We start from the raw sequence: 17623 nt of genomic DNA on the forward strand, positions 1-17623 counted from the left end.
AGCTCTGGGTGTAACTGGAGTACAATACATTAGGTAAGATCTGAACAGTGACTGCAGCTCTGGCTGTAACAGGAGTATAATATATTAGGTAAGAGCAGAACGGTGACTGCAGCTCTGGGTGTAACTGGACTACATTAGGTAAAAGCAGAACAGTGACTGCAGCTCTGGGAGTAACTGGAGTACAATACATTAGGTAACAGCAGAACAGTGACTGCAGATCTGGGTGTAACTGAAGTACAATACATTAGGTAACAGCAGAACAGTGACTGCAGCTCTGGGTGTAACTGGAGTACACTACATTAGGTAAGAGCAGAACAGAGTCTGCAGCTCTGGGTGTAACAGGAGTACATTAGGTAACAGCAGAACAGTGACTGCAGATCTGGGTGTAACTGGAGTACAATACATTAGGTAACAGCAGAACAGTGACTGCACTTCTGGGTGTAACTGGAGTACACTACATTAGGTAACAGCAGAACAGTGACTGCAGCTCTGGGTGTAACAGGAGTACATTAGGTAACAGGAGAACAGTGACTGCAGCTCTGGGTGTAACTTGATTACAATACATTTGGTAAGATCTGAACAGTGACTGCAGCTCTGGCTTTAACAGGAGTATAATACATTAGGTAAGAGCAGAATGTAACTGAACTACAATACATTAGGTAAAAGCAGAACAGTGACTGCAGCTCTGGGAGTAACTGGAGTACAATACATTAGATAACAGCAGAACACTGACCGCAGCTCTGGGAGTAACTGGAGTACAATACATTAGGTAACATCAGAGCAGTGACTGTAGCTCTGGCTGTAACTGGAGTACAATACATTAGGTAACAGCAGAACAGTGACAGCAGCTCCGGGTGTAACAGGAGTATTGTACACTAGATGGTGGCCCGATTCTATCGCATCGGATATTTTAGAGTCTCTGTTAAAATAAAAAATAGTTATATACTCACCTTCCGATGGCCCCCGAACTCTTTCTCTCCTCACCACGCGCCCGGCATCTTCCGGTTCCAGTAATGCTTAGCGAGAAGGGCTGAAGATGACTTCACTCTCACGAGAGCGCGACGTCATCAGCAGTGTTTCGCGCAAAGCATTACTAGAACCGGAAGATGCCGGGAGCGTGGAGTGGAGAGAAAGAGTCCGGGGGCCGTCGGAAGGTGAGTATATAACTATTTTTTATTTTAACAGAGACTCTAAAATATCCGATGCGATAGAATCGGGCCACCATCTAGTATACTATATTTGTGATTTGGTCCTTAGCAGTGTCCTTCTTTATTTTTATATACACTATTTTACTATTTATATTTGTGATGTGCGCCCTCTTTCTGTAAGTTCATCTTGTATGACATAATGTTATTAGTGATGAGCGAGCATGCTCGGGTCCCTGTAATGAGCTCTTATGAATCCTTTGAGCCACAAGCAACACTGAAGCCAGGTCAACAGAGACTCCTCTGTCAGCCGGACTCTGTGTGAGTTCTCTCATCTACATCAACCAATCATATGTAAACAGCCTCCTCCAGAGACTCTGCCACAGCAGCACAGAGGGTGTCAGGAGAGGCCCTACCACAGCAGCACAGAGGGTGTCAGGAGAGGCCCTACCACAGCAGCACAGAGGGTGTCAGGAGAGACCCTGCCACAGCAGCACAGAGGGTGTCAGGAGAGACCCTGCCTCAGCAGCGCAGAGGGTGTCAGGAGAGGCCATGCCACAGCAGCGCAGAGGGTGTCAGGAGAGGCCCTGCCACAGCAGCACAGAGGGTGACAGGAGAGGCCCTGCCACAGCAGCACAGTGGGTGTCAGGAGATGCCCTGCCACAGCAGCACAGAGGGTGTCAGGAGAGGCCCTGTCACAGCAGCACAGTGGGTGTCAGGAAAGACCCTGTCACAGCAGCACAGAGGGTGTCAGGAGAGGCCATGCCACAGCAGCGCAGAGGTTGTCAGGAGAGATCCTGCCTCAGTAGCGCAGAGGGTGTCAAGAGAGGCCCTGTCACAGCAGCATAGAGGATGACAGGAGAGGCCCTGCCACAGCAGCGCAGAGGGTGTCAGGAGAGACCCTGCCTCAGCAGCACAGAGGGTGTCAGGAGAGGCCCTGTCACAGCAGCATAGAGGATGCCAGGAGAGGCCCTGCCACAGCAGCACAGAGGGTGTCAGGAGAGGCCCTGCCACAGCAGCACAGAGGATGTCAGAAGAGACCCTGCCACAGCAGCACAGTGGGTGTCAGGAGAGGCCCTGTCACAGCAGCACAAAGGGTGTCAGGAGAGGCCCTGTCACAGCAGCACAGAGGGTGTAAGGAGAGGCCATGCCATAGCAGCACAGAAGGTGTCAAGAGAGGCCCTGTCACAGCAGCACAGAGGGTGTCAGGAGAGGCCCTGTCACAGCAGCACAGAGGGTGTAAGGCGAGGTCCTGCAATAGCTGCATATAAGGTGTCAAGAGAGGCCCTTTCACAGCAGCACAGAGGATGTCAGGAGAGGCCGACCCTGCAGCAGCACAGAGGATGTCAGGAGAAGCCAGTCCTGCCACAGCAGCACAGAGGGTGTCAGCAGAGGCCCTGTCACAGCAGCACAGAGGGTGTAAGGAGAGGCCCTGCCATAGCAGCTCAGAGGGTGTCAAGAGAGGCCCTGTCACAGCAGCACAGAGGGTGTCAGGAGAGGCCCTGCCACAGCAGCACAGAAGGTGTAAGGAGAGACCCTGCCACAGCAGCACAGAGGATGTCAGAAGAGATCAAGAGAGAGAGAGAGTCCAGCTGCCAGAGGAGTCCTCGCTCTCCCAGCAGGGGAATTCCTGGCTTCAGTGCTGTCATGGGAGATTTCAACTATCCAGACATTTGTTGGGAATCTCTCTCAGGCAAAACTAACAGGTCAAGGAAATTCTTATCCTCTCTTGCTGACAACTTTATCTTCCAAAAGGTAGGGGAGAAAACAAGGGGAACTGCTACCTTGGATCTAATCCTTATAAACAGGGAGGAAATCGTTGAGGAGGTAAAAGTGGCTGGAACCCTAGGAGGTAGCGACCATGCTATTTTAGAATTTTGGATAACTAGAGGCGGAAGACCTGTGAAGACTCAGACGTCAAGGTTAGATTTCAGAAAGGCAGATTTTAAGGGATTCAGAAAGATAATTGGAGGGATCCAATGGCTGGATATCCTTAAAGACGAAAATGTCCAGGAAGGATGGGAAATCTTGAAAAATGAAATTCTCAAAGCACAGTTGTTAACAATTCCGAAAAGAGGGAAGAATAGGAAGCATTTAAGGAAACCAGGATGGGTGAACACAGAACTTAAGCACATGCTAAAAAGGAAGAAAAAAATGTTTATAAAATGGAAAGAGGGAGGCATATCTAAAGAAGAATATAAAGCTGTCTGCAGAATCTGCAGGGCACAAATCAGATTAACTAAAGCTGAAAATGAATTGAGGCTTGCAAGAGATGTCAAAAGCAATAATAAAGGATTTTGGGGATATGTCAAAAGTAAAAGAAAAGTCAAAGATGCTATAGGATTTTTACAGGATGAAAATGATGAAATGGTAAGACAGGATGTTGAGAAGGCTGAACTTTTAAATTCCTATTTTGCATCTGTTTTCTCTCAGAAAGGAAATGTAACACCAACTGTTTTTCACTGTCCTATTAAGGGAATAGAAGAATCCAGGATATCTATAAACAGAAAGATAGTGAGGAAACACTTAGCTAACCTAAATGAATTCAAGTCTCCAGGTCCAGATGAATTACACCCCAGAGTACTGAAGGAGATAGCAGAAGAAATTTCTGAACCACTCTCCATAATCTTTGAAAATTCTTGGAGAACAGGAGAAGTGCCAGAAGACTGGAGAAGAGCAAATGTTGTTCCTATCTTCAAAAAGGGGAAGAAGGTGGACCCAGGCAACTATAGGCCGGTGAGTCTGACTTCTATACCAGGAAAGATCTTTGAACAAATTATTAAACAACATGTAAGTCAATACCTGGATAAGAATGAAGTGATCAAACAGAGTCAGCATGGGTTTGTAACTAATAAGTCATGTCAGACTAACTTAATTTCCTTCTATGACGGTATCACTGATTGGGTGGATCAAGGAAATGCTGTAGATATAGTATATCTTGACTTCAGCAAAGCATTTGACAAAGTCTCTCATACAATCCTTATTGAAAAAATGACTAAGTATGGAATGGACAAGGCAACTGTTAGGTGGATTCATAGCTGGCTTAGTGATCGGACCCAAAGAGTGGTCGTAAATAGCTGCACATCCAGTTGGAAGAATGTCTCAAGTGGGGTACCACAGGGCTCTGTCCTGGGCCCTGTATTGTTCAACATCTTTATCAACGATTTAGATGAAGGAATTGAGGGTAAACTGATTAAATTTGCTGATGACACAAAGCTAGGAGGGATAGCTAATACTAGAGAAGAGAGAGAGAGGATTCAAAAAGATTTAAATAAACTGGAGAAGTGGGCAGTAACTAACAGAATGGTTTTTAACAGGGAGAAATGCAAAGTACTACATCTGGGCAATAAAAATGAAAAAAGCATATATAGAATGGGAGGAATAGGGCTAAGTGACAGCACATGTGAAAACGACTTGGGTATACTAATAGATCACAGACTGAATATGAGTCAACAGTGTGATGCAGCAGCAAAAAAGGCAAATGCAGTTCTAGGATGTATTAACAGAAGCATACAGTCTAGATCACGTGAAGTCATTATTTCCCTCTACTCCTCTTTGGTCAGACCTCATCTGGAATATTGTGTCCAGTTTTGGGCACCACATTTTAAAAAAGACATCAACAAACTGGAGCAAGTTCAGAAAAGAGCGACCAGAATGGTGACCGGTCTGCAAACCCTGTCTTATGAGGAAAGGTTGCAGGATTTGGGAATGTTTTAGTTTGCAAAAGAGAAGACTGAGAGGAGACTTAATTGCTGTCTACAAATATCTAAAGGGCTGTCACATTGTAGAAGGATCAACTTTATTCTCATTTGCACAAGGAAAGACTAGAAGCAATGGGATGAAACTGAATGGGAGGAGACACAGATTAGATATTAGAAAAAACTTTTTGACAGTTAGAGTGATCAATGAGTGGAACAGGCTGCCACGAGAAGTGGTGAGTTCTCCTTCAATGGAAGTCTTCAAACAGAGGCTGGACAGACATCTGACTGGGATGATTTAGCGAATCCTGCTTTGAGCAGGCGGTTGGACCAGATGGCCCAGGAGGTCCCTTCCAACTCTACGATTCTATGATTCTATGATTCTAAGCTTATTACGGCGTCTCTCTTCAGTCCGGCCGTCGAGTACAGGTCTCCTAGAAATATTGTTGCCTGTTTAACTGACTTATATTATGCTTAGTACTCGAATTAAGCACAGGGTCAGTCCAACCTGCTTGATTCGAGTATCCGAGCATTTTACAGCTCGCTCATCACTAATTTTTATGACTCTCTATATAGACTTAATTATCAGGGTTTTTTTGTGTCTTTTCTATCAATGTTGCTACCAAATAGTCTGTTGGCGCCAATATCTGAGCTATATATGCATACACTGCTATCATTATACATGTAATGTCAGTTATACACATTACTTTCCTATAAAGCTTTTTGTGTGTATACATATAGAGTCTGCTGCTCCCGTGTGCCCTTTCTTTTTATGACCAGTGTTAGGCTGTTTTTGCATCACATTTAGGCCTCCATGTAATGTATATACCTCTGACGGATGATGCACACTGGCATCTGTCTCCATAGGAATCCTTTGCAAAAAAATAGTATACAATAAAGATATTTTATTTTTTTAATTTATTTATAGTAATTTTATTAGTAATAAAAAGAGCTTTGTGGAAACGTGCACTTTACAACACTTATATATCCTTTTTCCCACCCACCCCCATTAAACAGGACAGAGGAATGGATAAAAAAGTTAGGGAGGGGGGAGGGCAGGCAGATTTGATGACTTTAATAGATTTATTATATACCAGTCAGACGCATCTTTTCAGCATAAACACATACAAAAATAACTAGTGTATACATTAACAAATGTCCATATATGATGTGAACATTGTCTTTCTGGGAAGGTACCAGAGAAATGTCAAACAGGAGGGATATACCTGCCGTAGAAGGAACCTGTCTGCAGACAGACGCCATTACCCTGCAGGTAATGGAGTCATTTGTACTTAAATATTATATTAAAAATGTGCAGCAATCTAATTGGAAGAGCGGGTGCAGGGAGAAAATAAAGTTACACTCTCCCTGCAGCCGCTCGCTCCAGTCTTCGGCTCTCGGGCAGTGAACAGTCAGCGATCTGTACACACTGAGTGCTCTGTAATCACACCCACCGTTCCGACATCCATAGAGCAGGATGTCAGTGATAGAGAAGGGGAGAGATTACCGCTCACAGTGTAGTGATCACTGACTGCTTACTGCCCTGGTGCTGCCCCAAAACATGAAGTGTGCGGCTGCAGGGAGAATACTACTTCATTTCTCCGCACTAACAATTAGATGCTCCACATTGTATAAAACAGCTTTTATCTGCAGATTATTTTTTTTCAGAGAGGTTTTTTTTAAGACTCTAAAACTATAAATCTGTTATACAGCTCCTTCCCAATCACATAATGTGAGCAGTTTTGTTCCTATCTCTCTGTGTACACTGTGTAATGTGAATGTATTGTGCTCTGTGAACTGTTTATGGGGTACAAATAATGATAAATCCATTATAGAAGAAGAAAAAAAGGATAATGTGTAACTAAAATGTAACTTTTATTCCACATATATTAAAATTGTATCTAAAATTGCTATACATCCAGTGCGTATGTATATTGGGTCAAAATAATAATTTGTAGGGTGACCCACTGATTCCTATGGCTAAAATGATGTGGGAGATGTATAGATAGTATGAGTGATTATGACTGTTGTCCCCCTATATTTAGGTGACCAAATACTTATTTTCCACCATAATTTGCAATATAAAACTTGCCAAATCAGACAAAGTGATTTTCTGGATTTATTTCCTCATTTTGACTCTCATAGTTGTGGTCTACCTATGATGTCAATTACAGGCCTCTCTCATCTTTGTAAGTGGGAGAACTTACACAATTGGTGGCTGACTAAATACTTTTTTCCCCCACTGTACCCTGGATGAAAACCTCTTCCGGAGCGCTCTGGACCTCAGACTTGGCCGAAGGTCCACTTTCCAACAAGACAATGACCGTAACAACACAGCTAAAATAACAAAGGAGTGGCTTCAGAACAACTCTGTGACCATTCTTGACTGCCCAGCCAGAGCCCTGACCTAAACCCAATTGAGCATCTCTGGAGAGACCTGAAAATGGCTGTCCACCAATGTTTACCATCCAACCTGACGGAAGTGGAGAGGATCTGCAAGGAAGAATGGCAGAGGATCCCCAAATCCAGGTGTGAAAAACTTGTTGCTTCATTCCCAAGAAGACTCATGACTGTACTAGCTCAAAAGGGTGCTCCTACTCAATACTGAGCAAAGAGTCTGAATACTTATGACCATGTGATATTTCAGTTTTTCTTTTTTAATAAATTTGCAAAAATTTCTACATTTCTGTTTTTCTTTCAGTCAAGATGGGGTGCAGAGTGTACATTAATGAGAAAAAAATGAACTTTTTTGAATTTACCAAATGGCTGCAATGAAACAAAGAGTGAAAAATGGAAAGGGTTCTGAATACTTTCCGTACCCACTGTAGATACCTGGGTATCCCCAGATTCAGATTGATATATATTGTTATGGTGGGTTTTGTTAAGTTTATACTCAGTGTGCCATTCCAGGGGCTCCCAATAGACCACTACATCTGATTTACACCTGTTTTTTACATAGTACCTTGTTTGACCTTTTGTTAGGTAAAAGTCTTCTAAAACCTCAGTGTAATACACTTAAATCAGGAACTTAGGGATTGCCACATTGATTTCAGCCCTGGCTAATTGAGTGTAAATAATAGGGAAATCTCAGGCTGTTTCATACAATATTGAATTTCACTTCAACTCCTATTCCAGTAAAGGAAGTGTTGTTATTTCTATCTCTGTCTCAGTTTGTGACTCACTGGACCTTATTCGGACCTCTGGTCATTACAAACTGAGACTCTTTCACCCGGGGCCCATGAAAACCTGTAGCCGGACCTGCCTAGAAGGCCCAAAGAGTCCCTTTGGTTTGTATAAAAAGACATATACTATTAAAAAGACTTGCCATAATTGGGGTTCCTGTTTGAGCTTCTGCATTGGGGCCCTTGAGCTTCAAGTTATGTCACTGATTATAGGAAGTATTGAGAAAGTGCAAGTTCAACAATGGTCCCTGAGCGAGTCAAAAAAGGCCAAGCTATTTGGATCAGTCAGATTGTTTGCAGCGGTAACTGTTGTAAACTCTCTTGATCTGACTTCTGAGTCGGGGCTCCCTCTGGTAGTTGCTGCGGGTAGTGGAGCTGGTCGTATTGACAAAAATCTATCACCTGAAGACGATGATTGGAGGTCGGGGGTTACTGACTGGGAGGATTTAAGTGGGCAAGCTTCCTTCAGTTGCTGCTGGTGATTTGTTTGTCTTCCTGTGCATTGTGAAGTCTGCTTTTTCTCCTCCTTGGTCTTGCATCATTCAGATAAGTTATTTGTTTGCTGGAATCTTTTGCATTTGATATAGTTTTTGCCTTTCTCTGCTTTCTGTTTTGCTGTGTGGGTTCAGCCTTGTTCCCTGCTGGGATTTGTGCTGGACCCCGCTCATATATCACAGCTTATGTCATTCTGTCCAGTATTGCTAATCTCCTGTTATATTAGTATCTTTTGCTTTGCTTCCAGTTCACACCAGAATGCTAGTCTAGCGGGGGAGAGGTCGTGTGGCCTCAGTGTTTTTGTATATCAGACGTGTTGGATTTTTTAGGGTTTTTGCGTGATTGCAGACAGTATCTTTCCTTTCCTATCCTATCTAGACAGTTTGGTCCCCATCATTTGCTCACTCTATTTTCTGCCTGCGTTTATGCCTCATCTGGTCTCACTGTCATTATATGTTTGGGGGCTATTTCATTGGGGTTCTATTCAGGGGCAGTTTAGCTTTCCCCTTTCTTGCTTTAGGCTTAGTTAACTCTTTGGCTGTGCCGAGGCGTCTAGGGCATTGTAGGTATGCCCCACGGCTAATGCTAGTTGTGCTGTTAGGTTTAGGGGTCTACAATCCGCTAAGTTGCCAACCTTTCTGGTTTCCTGGTTGCTTAGCTGATTCCCCATAATCCTCCTCAGTGACCGAATCATAACAGGTAACGTTCTTATCTCGTTTGAAAGCAGGCAGCAGGGAAGCTCCGAAAGGAAACCTGTGAGGTGGAAGAACACAATTAACCTGCAGATAGATGGTTACTCTGCAGGTTAATAGTGTTATGGAAATGCCCGGTAGCTGTACTGAAAGTGCCACACTTGGGAGAAGATGAACTTTAGTTAGTGAATGTTCCAAAATGTGATTATATCCGCCGGTCACAGTATTGTGAGTGGTGTCTGTACTGTACCCACCGTAAACGCCAGCTGATTGGTGGAGGAGCTCAGTCGGCTGGGATTGAGCAGATCTGCCAGCGCTCTGCCCAGTCCCGCAAGTTCCACGTTTCGGTATATTGGGCAGTACAGAGTGTGACAGTTCAATGGGTGTGAAGTGTGATCTCATTTGTACTTGACTCTGAGGAAACTAAATGCACAGGACAGTTCAATAGCACTTTAGGGAGTGCTACGTTGATCTCAGCAGCTCCAGATGAAGGACGCTGCTGGTGATCACTGAATTTATTGCAGGCAGCAGCAGATGTCCTACCTTCTTAAGGCTTTTTGCACCCTAGGGCAAACTATCAGTAAGTAGTGCGGCAAGAAAAATAGTAAAAGCACGCAATAGTCTGCAGAGCAGTCTCACTCAATAGAACATCAAGGGAAGTGAATCCAAAGCTAGCCGACTTGTGACAGCAAGTATGCAAACCGCGGTGAAGACCTGTCAAACTGGCTAGCAGAGCTGAATCCTAACATTGCTTATATTACACAATGTTAGTCTTCGGCAAGCTACACTGATTGCTGAAAGTTTGTCTGGGGGTGGAAGACACTTTTACCTGTGTTTTAATTAATCGAGAGTTTTTATGCTGATACTGTTTTGTAACGGATTCAAAAGATTGTAATGAATAGGAAATGCTCACACGACAATTGAATAAAACTAAATTGAATTTACTAAAGCAATAAAGTAAAATAAATACACGTACATCAAAACAAGCATTATTTATACATTACATTATTAAAGTAGAAGTCCATCTCTGGCCTCATCTTTCTGTATGTCACATGTCCAATCTCTCCTCTCCCTTCCTAAGGCTGGAGTCACACATAGCGACTCACCAGCGATCCTGACAACGATATCAATGTGTCAGGATCGCTGGTGGATCGCTGGTGAGCAATGGCGGATCTTAATAGGGGCGGATGGGGCGGTCGCCCCGGGCCCAAGGTTTTTGGGGGCCCAGGGGCAGGGGCGGGCTGGGCCGGGTGGCAGAGAGGCAAATGCCCCCCGGACCGCTCCCCCAGCACCTGTACAGGGCCGGCCGTGCCCTGTGCTGTGACGCCGCCGGCAGCAGACAGCCGCCCGCGTCACATTCTATGAGGGGCCGGGAGCTGTGCACGGCCGTCACCTTGACGGCTGCTCAGCTCCGGCTGTACTTCCAGGTCAGATGTCGGGCGTGCGTGATGACGTCATCGTGCACGCGCCGACATGTCCCGGAGGATGCTGAAAGCAGAGGCGCTGCTGGGGAGCGAGCCAGCTGTGAGGTAAGTATGGGGAACTTTTTTTATTTTTTTTTATTTATAAAATGAATTAAATGGGGGAGGGGGTGAGTGGGGGCTGTACACAATGAAGGGGGGGTGACTGGGGCCTGTATATGATGAAGGGGGGGTGACTGGGGCCTGTATATGATGAAGGAGGGGTGACTGGGGCCTGTATATGATGAAGGGGGGGTGACTGGGGGCTGTATATGATGAAGGGGGGTGACTGGAGGCTGTATATGATGAAGGGGGGTGACTGGGGGCTGTATATGATGAAGGGGGGGTGACTGGGGGCTGTATATGATGAAGGGGGGGTGACTGGGGGCTGTATATGATGAAGGGGGGTGACTGGGGGCTGTATATGATGAAGGGGGTGACTGGGGGCTGTATATGATGAAATGAAGGGGGGGTGACTGGGGGCTGTATATGATGAATTGGGGTGACTGGGGCCTGTATATGATGAAGGGGGGGTGACTGGGGGCTGTATATGATGAAGGGGGGGTGACTGGGGGCTGTATATGATGACGGGGGGGTGACTGGGGGCTGTATATGATGACGGGGGGGTGACTGGGGGCTGTATATGATGACGGGGGGGTGACTGGGGCCTGTATATGATGAAGGGTGGTGACTGGGGGCTGTATATGATGACGGGGGGGTGACTGGGGGCTGTATATGATGACGGGGGTGACTGGGGGCTGTATATGATGAAAGGGGGTGACTGGGGGCTGTATATGATGACGGGGGGTGTATGGGGGCTGTATATGATGACGGGGGGTGACTGAGGGCTGTATATGATGAAGGGGGGTGACTGGGGTTGTACAGGATGAAGGGGGTGAGTGGGGGCTTCACAGGATGAAGGGGGGATGAGTGGGGGCTTCACATGATGAAGGGGGGTGAGCGGGGCTGCACATGATGAAGGGGGGGTGAGTGGGGCTGCATATGATGAAGGGGGGGTGAGTGGGGCTGCACATGATGAAGTGGGTCCATAAGGGGGACCGCACATGATGAATTAAGGGGTAAGTGGGACTGCACATGATGAATTAAGGGGTAAGTGGGACTGCACATGATGAATTAAGGGGTAAGTGGGACTGCACATTATGAATTAAGGGGTAAGTGGGACTGCACATGATGAATTGGGGGTAAGGGGAACTGCACATGATGAATTAAGGGGTAAGTGGGACTGAACATGATGAATTGGGGGTAAGAGGGACTGCACATGATGAATTGGGGGTAAGGGGGACTGCACATGATGAATTGGGGGTAAGGGGGACTGCACATGATGAATTGGGGGTAAGGGGGACTGCACATGATGTGGGGGTAAAATTAACTGCACATGAAGATGGGGGAGTGGGGCTGCACATGAAGTTGGGGGGGAAGGGGACTGCACATGATAAAATGGAAGGGGGGATAAGGGGCTGCAAATGATGAAGCGGCACTGCAGATGAAGTGAGTGGGTGATAGGGGACTGCAATGGATGAAGTAAGGGGACTTCAAATTAAAGTGGGGACATTAAAGTGGATCCCCTATGGCCAGGATCACGTTGGGCGATTTTGTGCGTATTGGCCGTAGGCCTACAGCTTATGTGCAACGTCTTTTTAGGCCATGTCCACACGTGGTGGAATGGTGGCGGGTTTTCCGTATGGACCCGCAGCAAACCAAGTGCTGCGGTCCGTACGGCTGTCAATTCCCGCACGGGGACCGCAGCGCTCAGGTGGGAAGGGGGGTACAGGGGCCCAGGTTTTATGAACAGCCCCGGGCCCATAGTCCACTTAATCCGCCACTGCTGGTGAGCTGTCAAACAGACAGCTTCACCAGCGATCAGCACAGCGACGCCCAGCGCCCGGCGTCACTGTGCACATTAGTAACCAGCGCGCTGATGCAAGAAGCTGGTAACTAACGTACACATCGGGTGTCTAAGGGACGCACGTCCGTTGGATACCCGATGCGTACATTAGTTACCAGCAAATCGCTGGTCTCCCGCCTGTCACACGCAGCAATGCGTGGTGGTCAGCGGGAGACCAGCGGCCAAAAAAAAGTCCTGACCTTTCCTGCAGCGATCAGCGATACCGGCAGGGAGGCCGGTCACTGATCGCTGTCAAACACAGCGATCTCGCTCGTGAGATCGCTGTTATGTCACAAAAATTGTGACTCAGCAGCGATCTCGCTAGCGAGATCGCTATGTGTGACGGGGCCTTAAGTTCCAGTCCCCTCTTATATGTTAAAACTGTCTATTGGAGCTAATCTAAAAGCTTTGATCTCTCATGGTATGTGTCCCTGGGGACTTAACAACCTCCAATTAACATATATAGGATAAAGATCTCCTGGGAAAGGTCTATTCAGGTAACTCATCTTATAATATCAAAATACTCATTTTTTAGAAGATAAGTGTAAATGACTGGTCATTCACTGACAACAAATAGCCATTTATTAATAAGTTATAACAAATAACTGGTTCATTTACATTCCTTTGTTAGGGGGCTCATTTGGTTGGACATTTAAACTTCAATGACCTTCTGCAGAAACCATGTCAATAATTAGTAAAAAATAATTAATTGGAGTGTTGAAAGCATTAAAAATTAAGCCCCCGTTACACATAGCGATATCGCTAGCAATATCACTGTAAAGTCACCGATTTTGTGACGTAGCAGCGATATTGCTAGCGATATCGCTACATGTGATACTTACCTCCGATCGGCTCCCCCGCTGATTATCGCTGGTCGCGCGAGAAGGTCCTGGATCATTTCTCGTCAGGCGCTTCCTGCTGGGCTTCCTGTGGCGCCGACGAGCGACGCGTGGACGTGGGCGGGAGGACGTCAGGATCGCCGCGTCTGACAGGTAAGTAGCGACTCCCGACCCCTGCTATGTCGCTGGTGAGATCTGCCTGTGTGGCAGCTCACTAGCGACCACTTAGCGATGCACCAGCAATCCATATCGTTGTCGGGATCGCTGGTGCATCGCTAAGTGTAATGGTACCCTAACTCTTACTACATTCCATCCCTGGTTTCAACCACTTTAATTAAACTGCCACTAAACTATATCAGTTATTTAACATCAATTGCATTGTTCACTATATATATTTATTTATTTGCTACCAATAGAAAACCACTTTGGTAAAAAACTACAACCTGGGCTTAACCCCTTAGAGACGGAGCCAATTTGCAGCTTAATGACCAGGCCAATTTTTACAATTCTGACTAGTAGCATTTTATGAGGTTATAACTCTGGAATGCTTTAACTGATCCTGCTGATTCTGAGATCGTTCTTTCATGACATATTTTACTTCGTGTTAGTGGTAAAATTTCTTCAATATGACTTGCGTTTATTTATGAAAAAAATGGAAATATGGCAAAAAATTTTAAATTTTTAAATTTTCAAACTTTTAATTTTTATGCCCTTAAATCAGAGAGATACAGTATGTCACACAAAATACTTAATAAATAACATTTCCCACATGTTTACTTTACATCAGCACAATTTTGGAAACAATTTTTTTTTGTTAGAAACTTATAAGGGTTAAAGGTTGACCAGCGATTTCTGATTTTTACAACAAAATTTACAAAACCATTTTTTTAGGGACCACATCACATTTGAAGTCACTTTGAGGAGTGAATATGACAGAAAATACCCAAAAGTGACACCATTCTAAAAATTCCTCAAGGTGCTCAAAACCACATTCAAGAAGTTTATTAACCCTTTACGTGCTTCACAGGAACTGAAGCAATGTGGATGGAAAAAATTAACATTTAACTTTTTTTACAAACATTTTAATTCAGAACCAATTTTTTTTATTTTCACAAGTGTAAAAAGAGAAAATGAACCACAAAATCTGTTGTGCAATTTCTCCTGAATACGCCAATACCACATATGTGGGGTTAAATCACTGTTTGGGTGCACGGCAGAGCTCAGAAAGGAAGGAGCGCCGTTTGACTTTTTCAATGCAGAATTGGCTGGAATTGAGATCGGATGCCATGTCGCGTTTGGAGATCCTCTGATGTGCCTAAACAGTGAAAAAAAAACACAAGTGACACCATTTTGGAAACTAGACCCCTTAAGGAACTTATCTAGATGTGTGGTGAGCACTTTGAACCCCCAAGTGCTTCACAGAATATAATGCAGTCGTGAAAATAAAAAATAATTTTTCCTCAAAATGATTTTTAGCCCAGTATTTTTTTATTTTCACTAAGGTAACAGAAGAAATTGGACCACAAATGTTGTTGTGCAATTTGTGCTGAGTACGCTGATACCACATATGTGGGAGAAAAGTACTGTATGGGCACACGTCGGGGCTCGGAAGGGAAGTAGTGACGTTTTGGAATGCAGACTTTGATGGAATGGTCTGCGGGCGTCATGTTGCGTTTGGAGAGCCCCTGATGTGCCTAAACAGTGGAACCCCCCACAAGTGACCCCATTTTGAAAACTAGACCCCCCAAGGAGCTTATCTAGATGTGTGGTGAGCACTTTCAACCCCAAAGTGCTTCACAGAAGTTTATAAGGCAGAGCTGTGAAAATAAAAAATCATTTTTTTTCCTCAAAAATGATTTTTTAGCCCACTATTTTTTATTTTCACAAGGGTAACAGGAGAAATTAGACCACAAAAGTTGTTGTGCAATTTGTCCTGAGTACGCTGATACCCCATATGTGGGGGGGGTGGGGCAACCACAGTTTAGGCACATGGCAGAGCTCGGAAGGGAAGGACGCCGTTTTGAAATGCAGACTTTGATGGAATGGTCTGCGGGCATCATGTTGCGTTTGGAGAGCCCCTGATGTGCCTAAACAGTAGAAACCCCCACAAGTGAACCCATTTTGGAAACTAGACCCCCAAGGAGCTTATCTAGATGTGTGGTGAGCACTTTGGACCCCTAAGTGCTTCAGAGAAGTTTATAACGCAGAGCCATGAAAATAAAAAATCATTTTTTTCCACAAATGATTTCTTAGCCCCCAATTTTTTATTTTCCCAACGGTAACAGGAAAAATTAGACCCCAAAACTTGGTGTGCAATTTGTCATGAGTACGCTGATGATATGTTGGGGTAAACCACTGTTTGGGCACACGTCGGGGCTCGGAAGAGAGGGAGCACTGTTTGACTTTTTGAATGCAAAATTGGCTGAAATCAATGGTGGTGCCATGTCGCGTTTGGAGACCCCCTGATGTGCCTAAACAGTAGAAACCCCTCAATTCTAACTCAACCCTAACCCCAACACTCTCCTAACCCTAATCCCAACCCTAACCATAACTAACCACAACCCTAAACCCAACACACCCCTAACCCTAATCCCAACCCTAACCATAACCCTAACCACAACCCTAACCCTAATTCCAACCCTAACCCTAATTCCAACCCTAACCCTGATTCCCACCCTAACCCTAATGGAAAAATGAAAATAAATATATTTTCTTTATTTCATTATTTTTCCCTAACTAAGGGGGTGATAAATGATGGGTTTATTTACTATTTTTTTTTATTTTGATCACTGTGATAGGGATTACCACATTGATCGAAATGTACCTTGAATGAATGAAATCTTGCCGGGTGCTGGCCAGCAGATTTCAGTGGGCGCACTGCGCATGCGCCAGCCATTTTCTTCCTGAAAGATGGCGGCACCCATGGAGGGGAAGAACGTGGGCCGAGGACCACCGGGAGGTATCGGGAGGGATATTTCTCTTAGAGGAGAGTGAAATTAAATGACACATCGGACTTTTTTTTTGCGGTTGCCGTTATACGGTTAATAACGGCGATCACAAAAGCGGGGTCGGTAAAAGCCGACCCAAATCATGTTCTCTGGGGTCTTGGCTACCCCTGGGAGCCAAGACCCTGGAGAAAATCCGACTCTGGGGGAGCTATATACTTTTCCACAGCGCCGTGAATTCACGGCGTTGTGGTTTAAGTATCCCTAACTACCGCCATTAAAAGGCGAATCGGCGGTCGTTAAGGGGTTAAAAGGAAAACACAAAACAAACATTGGACCAAACAAAAACATTGGACCAATGGGTACTGAAATATGTCCACATAGACGTATGAGGGCTTGGGTTTTTTTGGAGGACAAGTTTTACTTATGAATGACATCATTCATTTTACCCCAGTACTGGAAAATGGGGGAAAAATCCAACTGCAGTGAAATTGTGGGAAAAAAACTGCACAATTCTATTTTTTTTTGGGAACTGATTTTGCAGTGAACATTTTGTGGTAAAAATGACTTTGCAATAAGATCATAGGTTGACTATTTTCATATTTAATTTTAACTTTTTTGTTTTCATATATTTTAAATCATTTTTTTTTTCTGACAGAGTCCCATCAAAGGGTGTTAGGGCTGGCGGAACACACCAAATAATAAAGAGATGGTAAGAGGTGCGTTCGCAGCCCGGGGTCCACCGTGCAGAGATGACAACTGCTGCTCGGTAATTGCGGACAATAACTGGTGGTATAACAAGTATACACGGGTTAACTTCACCCGGTAAGTAGGAAGCGGACCCTGTTGCTTCACAGGACTGCCATACCGCTGAGTGAACGCTAGTGTTTTGGTCACAGGACCCTGCCCCAAGGACACGGGGTTAGAGTCCCTCTAGACCCACTAGTGTTTGGCACCGCTACTGCGGTGCCTGGACACACAAATTAAAGATAAAGCACACAAGGTGCATACAGTGCCGCACTGGCGGACGTCACTAACCAGCCTAACCTTATGGCTGGGAAGCGCAATGTTTGTACACGGCGCCGCTCTGACGGACGCTGCGGTAGACACAGTGCAGTAGTGCCTTGTGCTGGATGGCACAATCTGGTGCTAAGTATGGTGCTGTGACTAGGTATCTTCAGTGGCGCAATAAAATGCCACTAGTAGGTGCTGACTCTAAACCCTAAACCCTACGAACAAGCACAACCAGAGGGAGGGAGTC

This window comes from Dendrobates tinctorius, unplaced genomic scaffold (genome assembly GCF_039654945.1).
Source record: "Dendrobates tinctorius isolate UK_male_01 unplaced genomic scaffold, ASM3965494v1 ptg000230l, whole genome shotgun sequence".
Taxonomy (NCBI): Eukaryota; Metazoa; Chordata; class Amphibia; order Anura; family Dendrobatidae; genus Dendrobates; species Dendrobates tinctorius.